This window comes from Cetorhinus maximus, chromosome 23 (genome assembly GCF_964194155.1).
Source record: "Cetorhinus maximus chromosome 23, sCetMax3.hap1.1, whole genome shotgun sequence".
Lineage (NCBI taxonomy): Eukaryota > Metazoa > Chordata > Chondrichthyes > Lamniformes > Cetorhinidae > Cetorhinus > Cetorhinus maximus.
This window is the reverse complement of record NC_135901.1, coordinates 55,751,771-55,768,780: the sequence shown is the minus strand read 5'-3', so window position 1 is coordinate 55,768,780 and position 17,010 is coordinate 55,751,771. Positions and strand designations below refer to the sequence as shown.

General features: G+C 43.8%; 1 non-coding gene across 1 annotated transcript; it reads right to left on the bottom strand.

Annotated features, from left to right (window-relative positions):
* Positions 1–6,085: 6,085 nt before the first annotated feature.
* trnak-cuu (transfer RNA lysine (anticodon CUU)) lies at positions 6,086–6,158 on the bottom strand. Its single transcript has one exon. It is a non-coding gene; the product is annotated as a tRNA-Lys (tRNA).
* Between the last annotated feature and the right edge of the window lie 10,852 nt (positions 6,159–17,010).

The following is a 17,010-nucleotide window of genomic DNA, read 5'->3' as shown; positions in this document are numbered from 1 at the left end:
TGCACCTCTTCCAATATTGTTTTTCTTAACTCAGAGTTTTCATAAGGGAATTGGGCGATTATTTGAAATGGGAAAAAAAACTGCAGAGTTATGAAGGAACAGAATGATATTGGAACTAAGTGGATAGCTCTTTGAAGAAAGCGCACACCCGATGGGTCGAATGCCCACCTAATGAGCTGTGTCAGTTTACAATTAGATTAATTTCTCTGCAGCTTTCCAAAGTGTCACACCCCAGTTCTATTCCGGTAAACAGGATCTTGCAGCGCAGTGGGTCTACACAGTTTGAAATTCTATACAAGTCCCTTTGGCTTTTTCTTGCACATTGTTTCTGTAGTGTAGCGATGTCAACATACCATAAGTTAACAAATAAACAAGTAGTGTTTATCACATTCACTTCAGATGCGCAAGGTCACCGGTTCGAAAGCTGGCAAAAATATTTTGAAAACTGAATCATCTAATTGTGAGAAGTTGTACAATTCCTGTTTCTTGCTAAACAATAGCCGAATACATTATCTCACAGCCATGTGACATTGGCACTTCACCAGGCTTTGAATGATTTTCTCCAAAAGGCACGGTAATGAGAAAGAGACAAAAAATGAGACGAATTACAGTAAGATAGTTTGTGCATGTGTGAAGTGTTGAATGACCTGCTGATGTGCTCTGTCATTTTATGATTCCAATGTCAGATCAATTTCTCTGCCGCATGGCTATGTTTTTCAGCCGAATTGTACTTCCATAAAACAGGGTTTGGAAGTGCAGTAAGGCTGCACAGTTTGATATTTTAAGTCGGTCCCTGTGGTTCTGCCCATTGTTTCTGTAGTTACCAATTGGTTATCACGTACATGCAAAGGTCCTCTGTCTGGAAATGGGTAGAAACATTATTGAAATTTACACATTCAAGTGTGAGAGAAAGTTCCATAATTCACATTTGTTGTTGAATATTAACTGAATATAGTATCTCGCTGCTACAGTAAATTTGCCCTTCGCAAAGCTGTAAAAAGCATTCTCAAAACGAGGAAGGGTGAAACTGACTAGGCACAAAAAACTAGCAGTTCCTTTCATCAACAACAGAAATTAATGAGTTTACAAATACAAATTCACAGTTACTTACTGACTGAAAGATGACAACCAGTGTGATCCAAAGACTAGCTTCATCGTAAAGACAGACGCAATTGATACTGTGATTGAACACGAGACATTGGGAGAGATGGTCCAAAATTACTTTGTATCGCACTTCATCATGGTTCTTAATTCTTTCATGAGCATCGTTGGCCAGCATTTTTGCACATCCCCAAATCCCCTTGAGCTGTGTAACTTGTTAAACCATTTCAAAGGTTAGTTGAGAATCAACCACATCACTGTGGGTCTGGTGTCACATGCAAGTCAGACCAGGTAAGGACGACCGATTGAATTCCCTAAAGGACTGGTGAATCACATGGCAATATATGGCAATATCAGTGATAGTTTCATGGTCATCATGACTGAGAAAATACTGAGGACATGTCTGATCAGAATAAACACCTTTTGTAAGTTCACCATGAAATGATTTGCATAAATAACTTATGTTAATATCGAAAACTGCAGAAAGAACCCTACTCCAACTCTTAATTTCATTGTAAAGGAAATGTTCATTAAGGCAAACTTCATGGATTCACAGAAACTGCTTCTTTGAAAAGGAATTTGGCAATGGTTGAAAGGGAGAAAATTCTGATAAATGGAAAGAGAGAAGGAAATTGGGACTAATTGGCAAGATCTTTGTAAAAAAAAAACTGATATAAATATAATGGGTGGAAGGACCTCTTACTGCGCTGTGCCACTTGACGATGACATTGTTGATCAGTCTGTCTCCAGCATTCCTAATGAGAACAGCCGAATTCCATTTCTTCAAAACAAAGACCCAAAGTACTGCAGCATGACGTCACCTTTTAACATTCCAGACAGCTCCATTGGGATCCAGGCAGGGAAATGTTCCTGTAGCGTTGTAGTTACCCTGCTCATTTCGCATGTGTAAGTTATTCCATTCGATGCTCGGGGAAACATTATCACCCAACTGTGTGGAAAAGTTGCATCGCTCCCATTCCTGTTTGTTGTTGAATATGAACTGAATGCTGGATCTTGCAGCCACATTAGATTCGCTCTTCACCATTTCTGAAGATAACATTCAGCAAAATAAGAAGATGTTTCCGCTGGCAGTGGGTGATTGGAGAGTGCGGGGCTGGAATATTGTTACCTTTTCCTGTCTCACTCACCGTGGAGCTGAGAAAGGGCGATTAATTGATGGGCTTGTTTCAATCCAATAGCCTCGTTGATCTGTATTGATTTAGATGGGGGTTCATGATCGTCCATATTCTTTGTTATATCCGAAATGAATATCCATAAACAAAGCTTCGTGTGGGAGCTCAGTGGGCGACAGGTGAGTTTTCAACGTGGGGGGGTTTTCTTGTGGTTTCAGGGTCCCAGAACAAGCCAGAGAATTAATGAGTAATGATGGGGGGGAAAATGGCTATAACTTAGCCTCTGGGTGGTTTCGAACCACCAACCTTTTAGCTCACAGCCGAACAGGCTGGCCAATTGCGCCACAGAGACTTAAGGAAAATGCCTGCACGCTGTAGGATATCCTAAAGCAATGGCTCAGCGAGTGAAAGCTTCAGATTGCCGCTACCCGAATGATAATTATCCTCTCAGTTTTACTCTTCCCAAATAAAGGGTGAGACATTCATTGTGGATACATGGAAACAGTCTGATCCCACCCACTGCAGACACATCCATGTCACTGGGAACCAGATCCCCTACAACTGGTGCCGACTCCCTTCGAGCCTTTTGGTGCCTTGTCTGTTACCAAGTATTCCGCTTGTCCCAAAACCAATAATTCTAAAGGACTTTCTCTGTTTCACAGGGAGTGGTTAGGATCTGGATTGCACCACCTGAGAGTGTGAGGGAGGCAGATTCATCGCGGATTTCAACAGACAATTGTACAGAAAATGCAGATCTCCGGGGAAAAGGTGGGGGAGTGGGACCAGGTGAGTTAGTTTCCAGAAGAGTAAGAGGCCTCCCTTTTCAGACGGAGATGAGCAGATTTTCTTACTCTCTCAGAGGTCGTTAGTCTGTGGAATTATTTTCCCCAGAAAGCAGTGGAGGCAGGGTCATTGAATTTATTCAAGGCAGAATTAGACAGATTTTTGATACACAAGTGGGTCAAGAGTTATGGGGGTGAGGTGGGGACAGACAGCAAAGAGGAGTTGAGACCACAGCCTGATCAGCCATGATCTTATTGGATGGTGAAGCAGGCTCAAAGGACTGAATGGCCAACTCCTGTCCCTGAGTCCTTTGTTCCTATGAGTCGGGCCGAATGGCCTCTATCTGTGGTGTAGCCTTGGCTCTGATTCTCTGACACTATGAGGTGCTTGAGGGGAAAAATGGTCTATTTCTGCTCCTATTTGTTATGTTCTAATTCAGAGCCGACACCACCCAAGGCAATGGTTGGTCTACTGTTGATGGTGGCAGCGTGGCTCCACGTTTTAACGAGATTGGCTTGGGTTTCGTTGTTTTCATGGGTTCGAATCCTCAAGCCATCAACGTTTCAGCTGTTTTGTTCTTTCAGTCACTTCACCTGAGCCCGGGCTTGTGGTTGTTGCCATATTAAGATGTCCCTCCTGGCAGGATGAACCAGGAGAGATAGTAAGAATTGCAGGGTGACTGGGAATGTGTGGGGCCGAATGTCCTCTCTCTCTGTTAAACCTGTCTATGATTTTATATGAAAAAGGTTAAAATCGATATAAGGTCTGTAATCATGGCTGAGTGGTGAAGACAATGGATTTAAAATCCATTGCGCTCTCCCCATGAAGGCTTGAATCCTGCCGACCTCGCTGCTCCTTCCTTTAGGTGCCTCCAGATTAAAATTAATTATTGGGGAAATGGAATAAAAACCTTCCAACCACTCTCGGGTGGTTCTACTGCTTCCCTTCCTCGTTTCTTCATTTCCGTTCATCTGCAAGCATTCACCATAATCTCTGTCTGAAATAGAACAATAATTAGACCTGTTGGTGACATCCTTGTTTTCTGGGTGTTTGTTTCTCCTCAGGCCTCTGTCACTCTCGGTGTATATGTTTGTGTGTGTTCCTCTGTGTGTGTCGATGTGGTTCAGTTCCCCAAGGGGGTGAACACATTTTTAACCATCACAAACTTTATTCACTTTAGTTGTGCAACTTCATATTAAAATGTTACAGAGAAAAATATCAGGATGAAAGATGCAAGAGGAGTTTGTCTCTTTCTATGTATGGACTACAACAACAACTTAAAAAGCACCTTTAACCTAATGAAACGTCACAAAGCGTTCCCCAGGATCATTGTAGAACAAAGTGTGACACCAAGTCACATATTCAGTCAGGTGACTAAAAGCTCGGTCAAAGGGGGAGGCTTTAAGAACTGTCTTGAAGGGGGAAAGTATCGATTTCATGTTCCAGCTAACAGCAATGGTTCTTCTCATTGGTGAAGAAGTCACTTGTGTTCAACCCAAACAGATCATTTGGCAGGAGAAAGTTGTCTCTGGTGAAAGAGATCTAAAATGAAAAAAAAATGTCAAAAGTAGCTCCATAATCCAAATTTCAAGCCTTATTGGTAGTTCCTCTGGTGTCCCGTGACTCGGATTTACAGCTTTCATCGGGCCCACAGTGGTTAGGCTGGAGGGTTTTAGAAGTTGTAAGTTGAACATGAGCAGCTTGTGGGACTATTTCACCTCATTGTCGATGTCATGTTCCAGCTCACAGCAAATGTTCTCGCTGGCTGAAGAATTGGTTTGTGTTGAGTCTAAACATGCAGTTTTGTGGTAAAAGAGATCTGAAATTTTTTTTTAAATGGCAAAAGCAGCGTAGATAAGCCATACCGAAAAAAGACTTGACAGCTTTCTTGCTGGCCTAGTGGTTACGATTCGGTGCTTTTAGCGCCTCAGGTGGGGTTTGGTTCTCGGTCAAGGAATGAAAATTTATTAATCTTGTGAAATGTTTACAAACGAGTGTTGCGAACTTATTGATTGAAAACAGTTAACAGCTGCACCAGAGTCAGTGGAAGGAGAGTTGAATTCTTGCCTCAGAGCTGAAAATGTCACACTGGGAACAGTTCGAGAACAAACACAGACGCAGAGTGAAGAAATGAAAGAAGGACAAGAGAAGGGCTGGTTGCAGAGCAGTTTCCATAGTGATGTTGGTGCGAGGAAAAATATGGGTGGGAGAAGGATATATTTTGCTGTCTCCTGTTTGCACTGGCACAAATATTACTCCTGTTCGATCAAACAATCAGAACTGCTCTTTGAAAGCAGTAAAAAGAGCCGAAAGGCCTCCATCTATCTTGTAACTTTCTATAATTTTATGTTTTCCAACACCACGGGTGCTTCTTTCACAATCATTCTGCAATTTTATAGCCCATTCCAACGAGATGTGCTTTCTTACCTTGTATTCGGTTCTTTTGAAAACAAAACATGGAGCAAATTCAACGAGTTTTCTTGTCATTTCCAGCACGAGATTAGTCACGAGACTAATTGAACGACACATTAATGGTGCCAATCCTTCCCTGGAGCTCACCGCGTCAAAGAGAACTGTTACCATCAGCCTGTTATGTAGCTTCTTTCAGTACATCTGCTGAACAATATAAGCTTATCACAGCTCTGCTTTCTTCACATTGAAACCCAGTTTGAAAATATAACCAATTTCAAAGCTGATCAACCTACACAAGACTGGAAGGAGAGTGTGACTGTCGGTAATGGGCACTGTGCACATTCCTGTAATCAGCATCTGGGAGAATCAGGAAGGTGAGATCCTGGTGTCTTTTTACTCTATGGTCTGCAAACCTATCGTATTGTGTCTTACATTCCCATAAACTGACTGTGTCTGCATCAAGCAGCTAATTGACCCGGGAGCTGGAGCAGAGGCAGGGACAGAAGCAGAAAAAAATGCGACAAGAAATTGCTTTGAATTTTATGTGCATCGGTTGCTTTCAGTGGTAAATGTCTGCCTTGTAACTTTCACAGCTGCCACAGGGTTTCGGTTGGTGCTTTCCCTTAAAAGCAGCAAGATTTAAAAAAATACTACAGCGCCCAACGTGGGGCTCGAACCCACGACCCTGAGATTAAGAGTCTCATGCTCTACCGACTGAGCTAGCCGGGCACACAGAAAAAAAGGCCCCATATGCCAACATACATGTAAACAACTGTTGTTTTCCACCTAGAGCCTCAGCTTGTTCTGAATTTCAAAGTGTAGAAGGTAATCGACCTACAAAATCCCCAAGGTCGCAATGCATTCCTCTCAATCATCAATAACATCGTTCATGTCTCCCACTTCTTAGCTGCACCTCCTTCCAAACATTGCAAACTCCTCTTGCATCTTTCATCCTGATATTTTTCTCTGTAACATTTTAATATGAAGCTGCACAACGATTGTGAATAAGGTTTATGCTGGTAAAAATATATTCACCCCCTCGGGAACGGAACCACATTGACACACACAGAGGAATAAAAACAGACATATACACCGAGTGTGAGAGGGCAAGGGATTGTTTCTAAGAAGAGACAAACACACAGAAAGCAAGCATGACAATAATATTTTTTTCCCAGCTCCAACTGCAAGTTTCGTGAATGAACAGAAATAGGAAAACTCCAGAGTGTTTGGATGGATTTTATTCAATTTAACCGATAATTAACTCTGTAGACACAGTTAAAATCAGGCATAGTGAAAAAAACGGGAATGACCTTTAACAACTTTAACAACTCGGCGATGACGACTGGCCCTATGGTATACAAGCATAGATGGGGACAGCAGAGGAGGAGGACATGAGGCCTCTGGTGTCCGTGCCGGCCGATGGAAGAGGAATTCAGCGACTTTGACAACCTGCCTTTTCTCCACAGCAATTTATATTTGTATTGTTTCCCCTCGCTCTTCCTGTTTAAGTGAAACACCGCACACGCCTGCTTTAACTTTAGGCTGGCATTTCTTCGATCAATGGGAGTTCTGAAAGTGCAATTTTGGTCAATGTAAGCTTCAAACCGATCCCTCTATAGAAAGTAAAAGTACAATCTAGCACCTTAGACTGCTCGGCCACACTATCAAGCTCAGGCTGTTACTTCCCATTTCCTTGGCTGGTGTCGCTCCTGAAACAGAACAGAAGCAAAGCAGCAACAATACGTCATAAGGCCCCACAAGCCTCCTCCGTCACTTAATAAGATCCTGGCTGATCTCCAGCCTCAACACTAATTTCCCACCCGATCCCGATAGTCCTTCATTCCCATAGAGCCCAAAAACCACGAGAATTTTTCGATAAAAACAAAATGCTGTGGATGCTGGAAATATGAAATAAAAACAGAAAATGCTGGAAAAACTCAGCAGGTCTCGCAGCTCCTGTGGAGAAAGAAACTGAGTTAACGATTCGAGTCCGTATGGCGCTCCTTCAGAGCGAAAGTGGATTTTAGGATGCTTTTCCTCCCATTGACCCGATAGATCTGTAGACACCTGGTTGAAATCAGCAATAACAAGAACCACAGTCGGTAAGATTTGACTCTACCTGGGGAAACCCCAACGGATTTTGAAATCATCCATTTAACCACTCGGCCATGATGATTGACCAAGGGCCCACTGCTTTCCACTCAATAATCAATAACATCATTCACAGTTTCCACTTCTCAGCTGCATCTCCTTCCGAACACTGTGATCCATTTCCCTCAGGATCTGTTCCTGGATTTAATATTTAGCTGCTTTGTGTCCTCATTTTGAAATCAGAATCGCTTCAGTATCCAAAACAAATTGAATTGCAAACCTGTTGGATAAACAATGGAAAACAAGTCACTCGATAACACAAATCCCATGGTGCTCATTTTCAGATTCACAACAGTCAGCTTTTCTGTAAAATGAAGGAATTTTACAATGAAAAGATTTAGAAAGTTGGTCTGACTTTTATTTGTGCCTCACTCACTCGGGTATTCTGTAAATGGTGCTCGGAGGCTTAGTGATCGGGATATAATCTCCCTGTGTTTTCCTGAGCCTGTGCTCGGTGTATTTGGAGGTTTGGTCCGGGTTGGAGTATCTTGTGTCCCAGGGATGGGCAGTAACCCGCTGATTGAAGCTGCAGTCGCCGCTTTCTGCTGGCAGCGGGTGATTGGAAAGTGTGGGGCTGGAATATTGCTGCTTTTCCCTGTTTCACTCACTGTGGAGCTGAGGAAGAGAATTATTGATGGGTTTGTTTGAATCCAATAACTTCATAGATTTCAGATGGATTAGACGTTGGTACATGGTAGGTCTAAATGTTTTCTCATTATGTTTGAAATGAATATTCATGAAAAACATATCAGTTAGGGAATCCATTGCATAAAAGTTGAGTTGGCAACGTTTGGCGAACATTTACCTGCAGCTAAAGTGCCCATTGTCACCCCGGAACTGTGTGGCAATGAATGATGATGGGGAGAAAACATCAAAGACTTCGTTCCTGATGGTCTTAAACTGCTACCCTTCCGGGTTCCTGCCAAATGCCTACCAATCATATAACAGAGACTCACACAAGCAAAACCTGCAAGGTATCTTAAACTGAGGCAGCGAGTTAAAGCTTCAAATTGCCAACACTGAAATGACAATTGTTCTCTGTCAGTTTCACTCTTCGAAAAGAACAGGTGAGACATTGATTGTTGAAACATGGAAACAGTCTGATCCCACCCACTGCAGACACATCCATGTCACCAGGAACCAGCTGTCATACAGCTGGGTCTCCCTTCGAGCTTTTTGGTGCCTTGCCTGTTATTGGTTTTCATTCCTGTTCTGCCAGATTTGTGCACAGATGTAGTGCAGTTGTGTTGAAAGGTTACAGACCTGAAATAAAAAATATGTTTTTCTCGCCACAGACGCTATCAGATCTGCTGAGAATTCCAGAATTTTCTGGTTTCTTTTATTTCAGAAATCCAACATCTGCAGCATTTTGATTTTCTTTAACTAATTAGTGCAAAGAATGTGGAACCCATGACGAGAAGAGTTTGAGGCCCAATTTTCAGCTGAAAATGTGTAAGTAAACTCGTCGGAACAAGCTGAAAATTGAACTCTATTGCCCCAGTACTGACACAGCAACACAGTCGCACTAGTGCGAGACCATCCAGATACTTTACGTGTACAAAGGGATTTATTCAGTTTGCAAAGCAGTAAACACACCAACTTTAATATTCAAAGGATTTAATCCACAGTCAGAGCATTCCTACTGGCAAGACACGGTTTAAATGTTCCATGTATTGTGAAAAATACCCCATCTGCTGAGACTCCATTGAGTTCAGATCTAAGTACTACATCCAGGAGAGAATTATGGCGGATACAGAGCATTTTAATTGCTGTATCAATTGTTTCGACAATTTTATATCATCGCCCTATGGCACCCATCGTATTCTGATTACTGAACTTGGGTATCGATTTTACAACGTTACCGTTCAATGGCGGAGTGGACACCCAGCAATCGCTGCGGGACAGAATGTGTCCTATCCTCATTAGAGCAGCAACTCCGCACATGCGCATTGCGGTGTATGATTGGAACATGCGCATTGTGGTCTCTTTCATGAGCATGCGCAGTGCGGATCTGTGACTTAAGCTGCTCAGAGCGGGTGAGAGAATGTCGAGTGGAACAAACTAACAGTTAGTGGGTGTGTGAGGAGAAATGGAGCCAGCGGAGTGGGCAGGGAGGCTTCATAAAGACACAGTGCAGGCCGAAGACCCGAAATAACAAGGTACCGGTCTTGTGTTTGCAGAAAACGGGCCGAAAAAGTCTGGATTTCTCTCTTCGCCAGGCCCAGGGTAACGGCCGCCATCTTTATAGGGGGCAATGTGCAGCAGGGCGCATGCGCGGTCATCCTGGTCCAGATAGCAGGAGAAGACAATGTTGTGCATTTATATCCATGGATTTTGGAAACTCCTTTTACAGGGGGTTAGAAGGGGAGGATTTAGACAAAGTAATCTCAGACCAAGAAAAATGTTTGTCTCTTCGCAATTTCTATCCTGCACTGACAATGACGGATTTTGTTAATTCCATTCACAGGATACCAGAAGATGAGGTTTTGCAGATTGGAAATTCAAACCAATCATCACATCAGAGTCTGCAAGAATCAGTCGATTCATCCGGACCTGGATATTATCGGTCTCTGAGTGTAAGCATTGACTTCCAGGTCATTACTGCTCACTGTGTGAACTTTTTTCCTCATATCCCCCTTGTAGATCTTCACAAAATCTTTAAACTGTCTCCCATAACCCTTTTACGATCAGTTAACGGAAATAGTTTTTCTTTATCTACCTCATATATACCTCAGGACCCTTCCATCCTTCATAAGGTGTGGTGATCACTGGTTTGTACAGACCCAGATGTTCTGTGTCCGTGTGTGTGACATCATCACACATCGACAATTACACAGTGACATCATCACACGTCGACAATTACATGGTGACATCATCCGCTCCCCGGGTATTTCCTCAACTGGGAGATTTTTCTCTGACTCCAGTGATTCTGATATCTTTCCAACTGCAGGCTCCAGCAGGAGATTTTAAAATTGAAAACTGAAATTGTTTCAGAGGTGAGTATTTTTCACCACTCAGCTACAACTTTTAGTTTAGGTTTTAGTTCTACGCTCTGTGTCTGTGAGAGGTTCCATGACTGGTGTGACTCATTTACCGTGGTTCTGAATCCATGTCCATCTATTGCTCTGTTTCACCTCTGCCCTCCCTGATCACCTCTCTGCCATTGTCTAACTCCCTCTGTCCCTAATACTGGGTGTATTTTAGCTCTGTTTAGGGTTTTACTGCTACTTCTACCAACTGTGTCTCAATGAGGTTTCCTCTGCTGCCCATCCCGACCATGTGTTGCTGTCTTACCAGCTTTATCTTCCCACAGTACCTTCCATAGTCAAGAATTGTTTTTCCTGCACTATAGTCCATTTCTCTTCCACTTCTGAGCTTATGTTAACCAAACAAATTCTGCAGCATGTTTATTCCCTGCAAATGATTCTGCACACCCTGAAACATTAACTCTGTTTCATTCTCCACAGATACCAGCAAACATTGTGACCCCCAGTTGCCTGTCGGGAAGATGATGTTTGACCTTCTTGAACCGCTGCAGTCTGTGTGGTGAAGGTGCTCCCACAATGCTGTTAGGTAAGGAGTTACAGGTTATTCACCCAGTGGTAATGAAGGAACAGTGATATATGTTCCAAATCAACAATAATATTTTGTGTTTATATCGCACATTTAATGTTATACTGTTTTCTGCGATATTTCACGGAAATGTTGCGAAACAAGGTTTGACCCTGAGCCACAGGAGGAGATGTTCGGGCAGGTGACCAATAATTTGGTCAAAGAGGTCGGTTTGAAGGAGCATCTTAAAGGATGAAAATGAAGTAGAGAGGTGGAGAGTTTAGGGAGGGAATTCCAGAGCTTGGCCCTTGGAAACTGACAGAATGGCAATCAGGGATGGAGTGATTAAAATCAGGAATTCTCAGGAAGTCTGAATTCGAGGAGCGTGGATATCTCGGGGGGCGTTGTGAGCCTGGAGGAGGTTACAGAGATAGGAATGATCACAACCATGGGGAAAACAAGGATGAGAATGTGAAAATTTAGGTGCTTCTTAAATGGGTGCCTTCAAATCATTTGTATAGTTTGTGAATGGCTGTGGGCCAAGCAGTGATCCTTGGAGTACCCCACAAGTAACAGCCTGTCATCCTGAGAATAAGACGTTTATTCCGACTCTCTGTTTCCTGTCTGTTCACCAATTCTCAATCCATTGCAGTATATTACCCCAATCCCATGTGCTTGAATTCTGTTTACTGACATCCTGTGCTTTGTTCTCTAACCTCCTCCCTCTGTCTCTCCCAATCCCCTCTCTCTTTTTCTCTCTCTGTCACATTGAATTCTCCAGCCCAGCGAGTTGTGGATGCTCCATCATTGAATATATTTCAGGCTGAGATGGGGAGATTTTTGGTCTCTGAGGGAGTCGAGGGATATGGGGAGTGGGTGGGAAAGTGGAGTTGAAGCCCAAATTCAGCCATGATCATATTGAATGGTGGAGCAGGCTTGACAGGATGTTAGATCTTTTCTCGTTCTTATTTCTTGTGTTCTTATAGAGGCCAGAGTCTTGTGTAGGCCCAGACCGGGCGGCAGGTTCCCTTCCCTGATGGGCATTAGTGAACCACTTGGGTTTTTATGACAATCCAGCAGTTTTCATGGTCACTTTTTCCTAGTGCCGGCCCCACAAATTCCCAGATTCATTCAGCTCAATTTCACAACCTGCCTTTGTGTTTTTGTGGGTTCTCTATCACTCCCTTTTTTCTGTTTTAAATCAATTTCATAGGGTGTTAGGAGAGGATTTTCAGTCGGGAAACTCAAACCAAACATCACTTCAGGATCTGAATGAGTTGCCAATTTATTGTAACCTGAATATGATTGGATTTTGAACATGGAAGGAAAAAGCACCGTTCACAGTGGGGAGAAACCGTACATGTGTTCTGTGTGTGGACGAGGCTTCAGCCGATCATCTGGCCTGTTGAGACGCAAGCACAGTCACGGGGAGAGTCCGTGGAAATGTGGGGAGTGTGGGAAGGGATTCAGAACCCCATCTGAGCTGGAAACGCATCGGCGCAGTCACACTGGGGAGAGACCGTTCACCTGCTCCGAGTGTGGGAAGGGATTCACCCAGTCATCCAAACTCCTGAAACACCAGCGAGTTCACACTGGGGAGAGACCTTTCAAATGCACAGACTGTGGGAAGTGCTATAAAAGCTCCTGGGGTCTGATGTCCCATCAGCGTGTTCACACTGACGAGAGACCATTCAGCTGCTCTCAGTGTGGGATTGGGTTCAGGTGGTCATCTCAACTCACTGTACACCAGCGCACTCACACTAGGGAGAGGCCGTTCACCTGCCCTCAGTGTGGGGTGAAATTCACTGATTCCTCCACCCTGCTGACACACCAGCAAGTTCATGAGTAACGACAGTGATTGGATTTTGCTGTTAATCACATCCAGGACTGAACTGTGTTCAATGGGGTTTGTTTATGCTGATGTTAGTAAACCCCAACTCGGTTATAAGCTTTAATGACCTGGCTAAAAATCAAATCAATCAGCTTTGTGCTGAATGCAAACTTTGTTTTAATAGCTCTAACACAAGTCAGTTCCTTTTGAGGGGCTCTCCCTCTCTCTCTGTCTCCTCCATCCTCACCATCAACAAGTGTGAGGAGCTCATGGAGCTTCTTTGTCACTAAGATTGAGACAATCTGATCAGCTGCCTCCCTCCCTTCCACTAACCCACCGGGACAAAGTGTCTCTAAAGATCCCCCTTGTCTGAGCCCTGAACCCACATCTTTCTTCAGATTCTCTCCCATCTCTCTTCCTGCCCTCTCAGTGTTCATCTTGTCCATGAGACCCACCTCCTGCTCCATCGACCCTATTCCCACTAAACTGCTGATTACCCAACTTCCCCATGTTCGCTGAGATTGTTAACATTTCTCTCTCTTCAGTTACTGTCACTCTCTCCTTCAAATCTGCCATCACCACCCCCTCCTCAAAAAACAACCCTTTCACCCCACCGTCCTTACTGCCCCATCTCCAACCTCCCTCTCTTCTCCACACTGTTCCAACATGCTGTCACCTCCCAAATACTGGGATTCTCAGTGTGAACAGGGTAGGATGTGTTTGGAGACAGGATGTCCCAGTTCTCCACCCTGGGATTGTCAGTGTGAACAGGGTGGGATGTGTTTGGAGACAGGATGTCCCAGTTCCCCACCCTGGGATTCTCAGTGTGAACAGGGTGGGATGTGTTTGGAGACAGGATGTCCCAGTTCTCCACCCCGGGATTCTCAGTGTGAACAGGGTGGGATGTGTTTGGAGACAGGATGTCCCAGTTCTCCACCCCGGGATTCTCAGTGTGAACATGGTGGGATGTGTTTGGAGACAGGATGTCCCAGTTCTCCACCCTGGGATTCTCAGTGTGAACAGGGTGGGATGTGTTTGGAGACAGGATGTCCCAGTTCTCCACCCTGGGATTCTCAGTGTGAACAGGGTGGGATGTGTTTGGAGACAGGATGTCCCAGTTCTCCACCCTGGGATTCTCAGTGTTAACAGGGTGGGATGTGTTTGGGGACAGGATGTCCCAGTTCTCCACCTTTAAAGGGACAGGGAGAGGACCAGCTGGACTGAATGACGCTGCTTTATGACATCACTGCAGTGCCTAGTAACCATTCTCCCTGAGCCCTGCTGATTATGGGCTGGCTTTAGCTCAGTGCTGTTACAGGGAGGGAAACAGGAGGAGGATTCGAGCCGTGTGGAGCTCAGGATTAATGGGGAGAGAAACAGGATCAATTTCTACCTGACTGCGTTAGAAATGTCATTGTCCCGGATACTCCCTGTCCCTCAGTATCTGTCTCCGGGGGACAGGCTGATGGGTTTACTCTGTATCTAATCCATGCTGTGTTTTCTTGGAGAGTGTTTGATTCTGACAATAGTTGCTCACCTCGATGATGATGAGATAAACACATCAGCTTCTTCCCTAGACACAGATCCTGAAGGACAAGAAGTGTCTGTAATATTCTGGACCATGTCCTTGACCCAGTGTTGAACTCCTTGCTCACATATCCTTTCATCCTGCTTAGTTCTGATGAAAAGATCCCCAGTTTCTCCAGTCTCTCCTCATGGGAAAGAGAAGTTGCAATTAAGTTAGAAACTCAGACAGGAGTTTCACAGCAGACAGGTCACCATGAGAAAACATTTCATTCCACAGTCAGTTGTTATCATCTGGAATACACTGTCTGAAAGTTTAAAAGCAAAATACTGCAGATGCTGGAAATCTGAAACACAAACAAAAATTGCTGGAAAAACTTCTAAGGCATTGACATCTTTCTTCAAATAAGGTGACCAGTATTTACACAGTACTCCAGATGTGGTCTTACCAGTGCCCTGTATCACTGAAGCATAACCTCCCTACTTTAGTAATCAATTCCCTTCACAATAAACAATAACATTCCATTAACCTTCCTAATTACCTGCTGTACCTGCAAACTAACCTTTTGTGATTCATACACAAGGACACCCAGATCCCTCTGAATCTCAGAGCTCTGCAATCTCCCACCAGTTAGATAAGCTTCTTTATTCTTCCTGCCAAAATGAACAATTTCACATTTGCCCACATTATACTCCATCTGCCAGACCTTTGCCCACTCATTTAACCTATCTATGTCACTTTGCAGCCTCTTTAATGTCATCTCCACAATTTACTTTCCTACCTATCTTTGTGTCATCAGCAAATCTAGCCACCAATCCTTCATCCAAGTCACAGCCACATTCTCAAGGGCAACTAGGGATGGCCCCGCCAGAAAATCCCACAGCCCATAAATGAATTTTTTATAAGTTCAATGGTGCTGCGGTTACCTAGCAATCACCAAGAGGCAGAATGTGCTCTATCTGGATGTGATTAATAGTGACACTAACAGGAGAATTGGGCACATTTAGGGGAACAGAGAGCAAATAGAAACTATTTATGCTGGTTAGGCAGTCTTTCCTCATCTCATTCTATCAACATAACCATCTATTCCCTTCTCCCTCTTGTGCTTGTCCAGTTTCCCCTTAAATAATATTGGATGTGATTCCATCATTGGACAACACTTACTAAACAATCCTGATTGTGCCAAGAGTTATACAAACAACCAATTTAAGATTATCAGTCAGACTCACTGTGTGGCTCACTTACACATGCTAGAAGCTACATATATTCACACACAGGGCCCTGTGCTTTGCAAAAAAAGAACACATCCATGCATTGCGCCTTTCCCAACTAAACAAAAGCTATACGATTCACTTTACCCTGTGGGTGTACCTACACCACATGGACTGCAATGGTTCAAGAAGGCAGCTCACCACCAACTTCTCGAGAGCAACTAGGGATGGGCAATAACTGCTGGCCCAGCCACTGAAGCCCACACCTCACGAATGAATTAAAAAAACTTTCACCGCTCCCAGTGGTAGTGAGTTCCACTTTCTCAACACTCTTTGGGTGAAGAAGTTTCTTCTGAATTCCCTATTGGATTTCTTGTTGACTGTCTTATTTTGATGGTTATGCTCTTCCCCACAAGAGGAAATGTTCTCTCTGTATCCACTCGAACAAAACCTCTCATCATCTTAAAAACCTCGACTAACCTCAGCCTTATTTTCTCAAGAGAAGACAGACCAAGCATGTCAATCCTTTCCTGATATATTTACCTTCACATTTCTGGTACCATCATTTTAAACCTGCTCTAGGCCTGATCCAGTGACTCAATATCTTTTTCTATAATATGATGACCAGAACTGCCCTCTTCATTATGGCTGGTAAGATTTAGGTTCGGGAGTCACAGATTACCCAAAAACGGGGTCGAGCTCAGAAGCGATTTGAAAGTAGTTTAGTGAGAAGCAACAATTTAAATATTGTCTGACAGGTGAGAAGGGTTTACTGGTCCCGGAGGACAAACGGACGGATGATGCAGAGTGAGTGCTGGTCTCTGTAGCTGGTGGTGACAGTCTCCTCTGAACGGTTAACTGGTGTGAGCCAGAGTGTGGGTGTTGGGTTGAAGCCAGTGTGGATCACGTCAATATCTCTGTGCTCTCAAGAGCCTGTTTTAACCTTTACACAGACAGTTGGTTTACGGATGGGTCATGAGATCCAATTGTATCAGGGTTAGAAATGTCTTGTTTCAGGGCCTGTGCTAGAGACATGTCCTTGGCAGAGATAACAGGCCTGTCCTGTGTTTGTCAGCCAGCAAGCTGCTATGGAAGCTTTCTTCATGAGAGAGAAAATAAAGCTACTTCTTCAATATTCCATATACTTCTGAAAATGTTATAAGGTTATTAGGCAGTGATTTCTTACAGTCCAATACTTGGATTGAACTTGTCTCCATTCCTGTGTCGAGGGGATTTCTGTATCAGGCGGGAGGGGTAACATTTGGGAACTCTCGATTCTCCACCAATTCCCATTCCCCTTCCTGATGGATA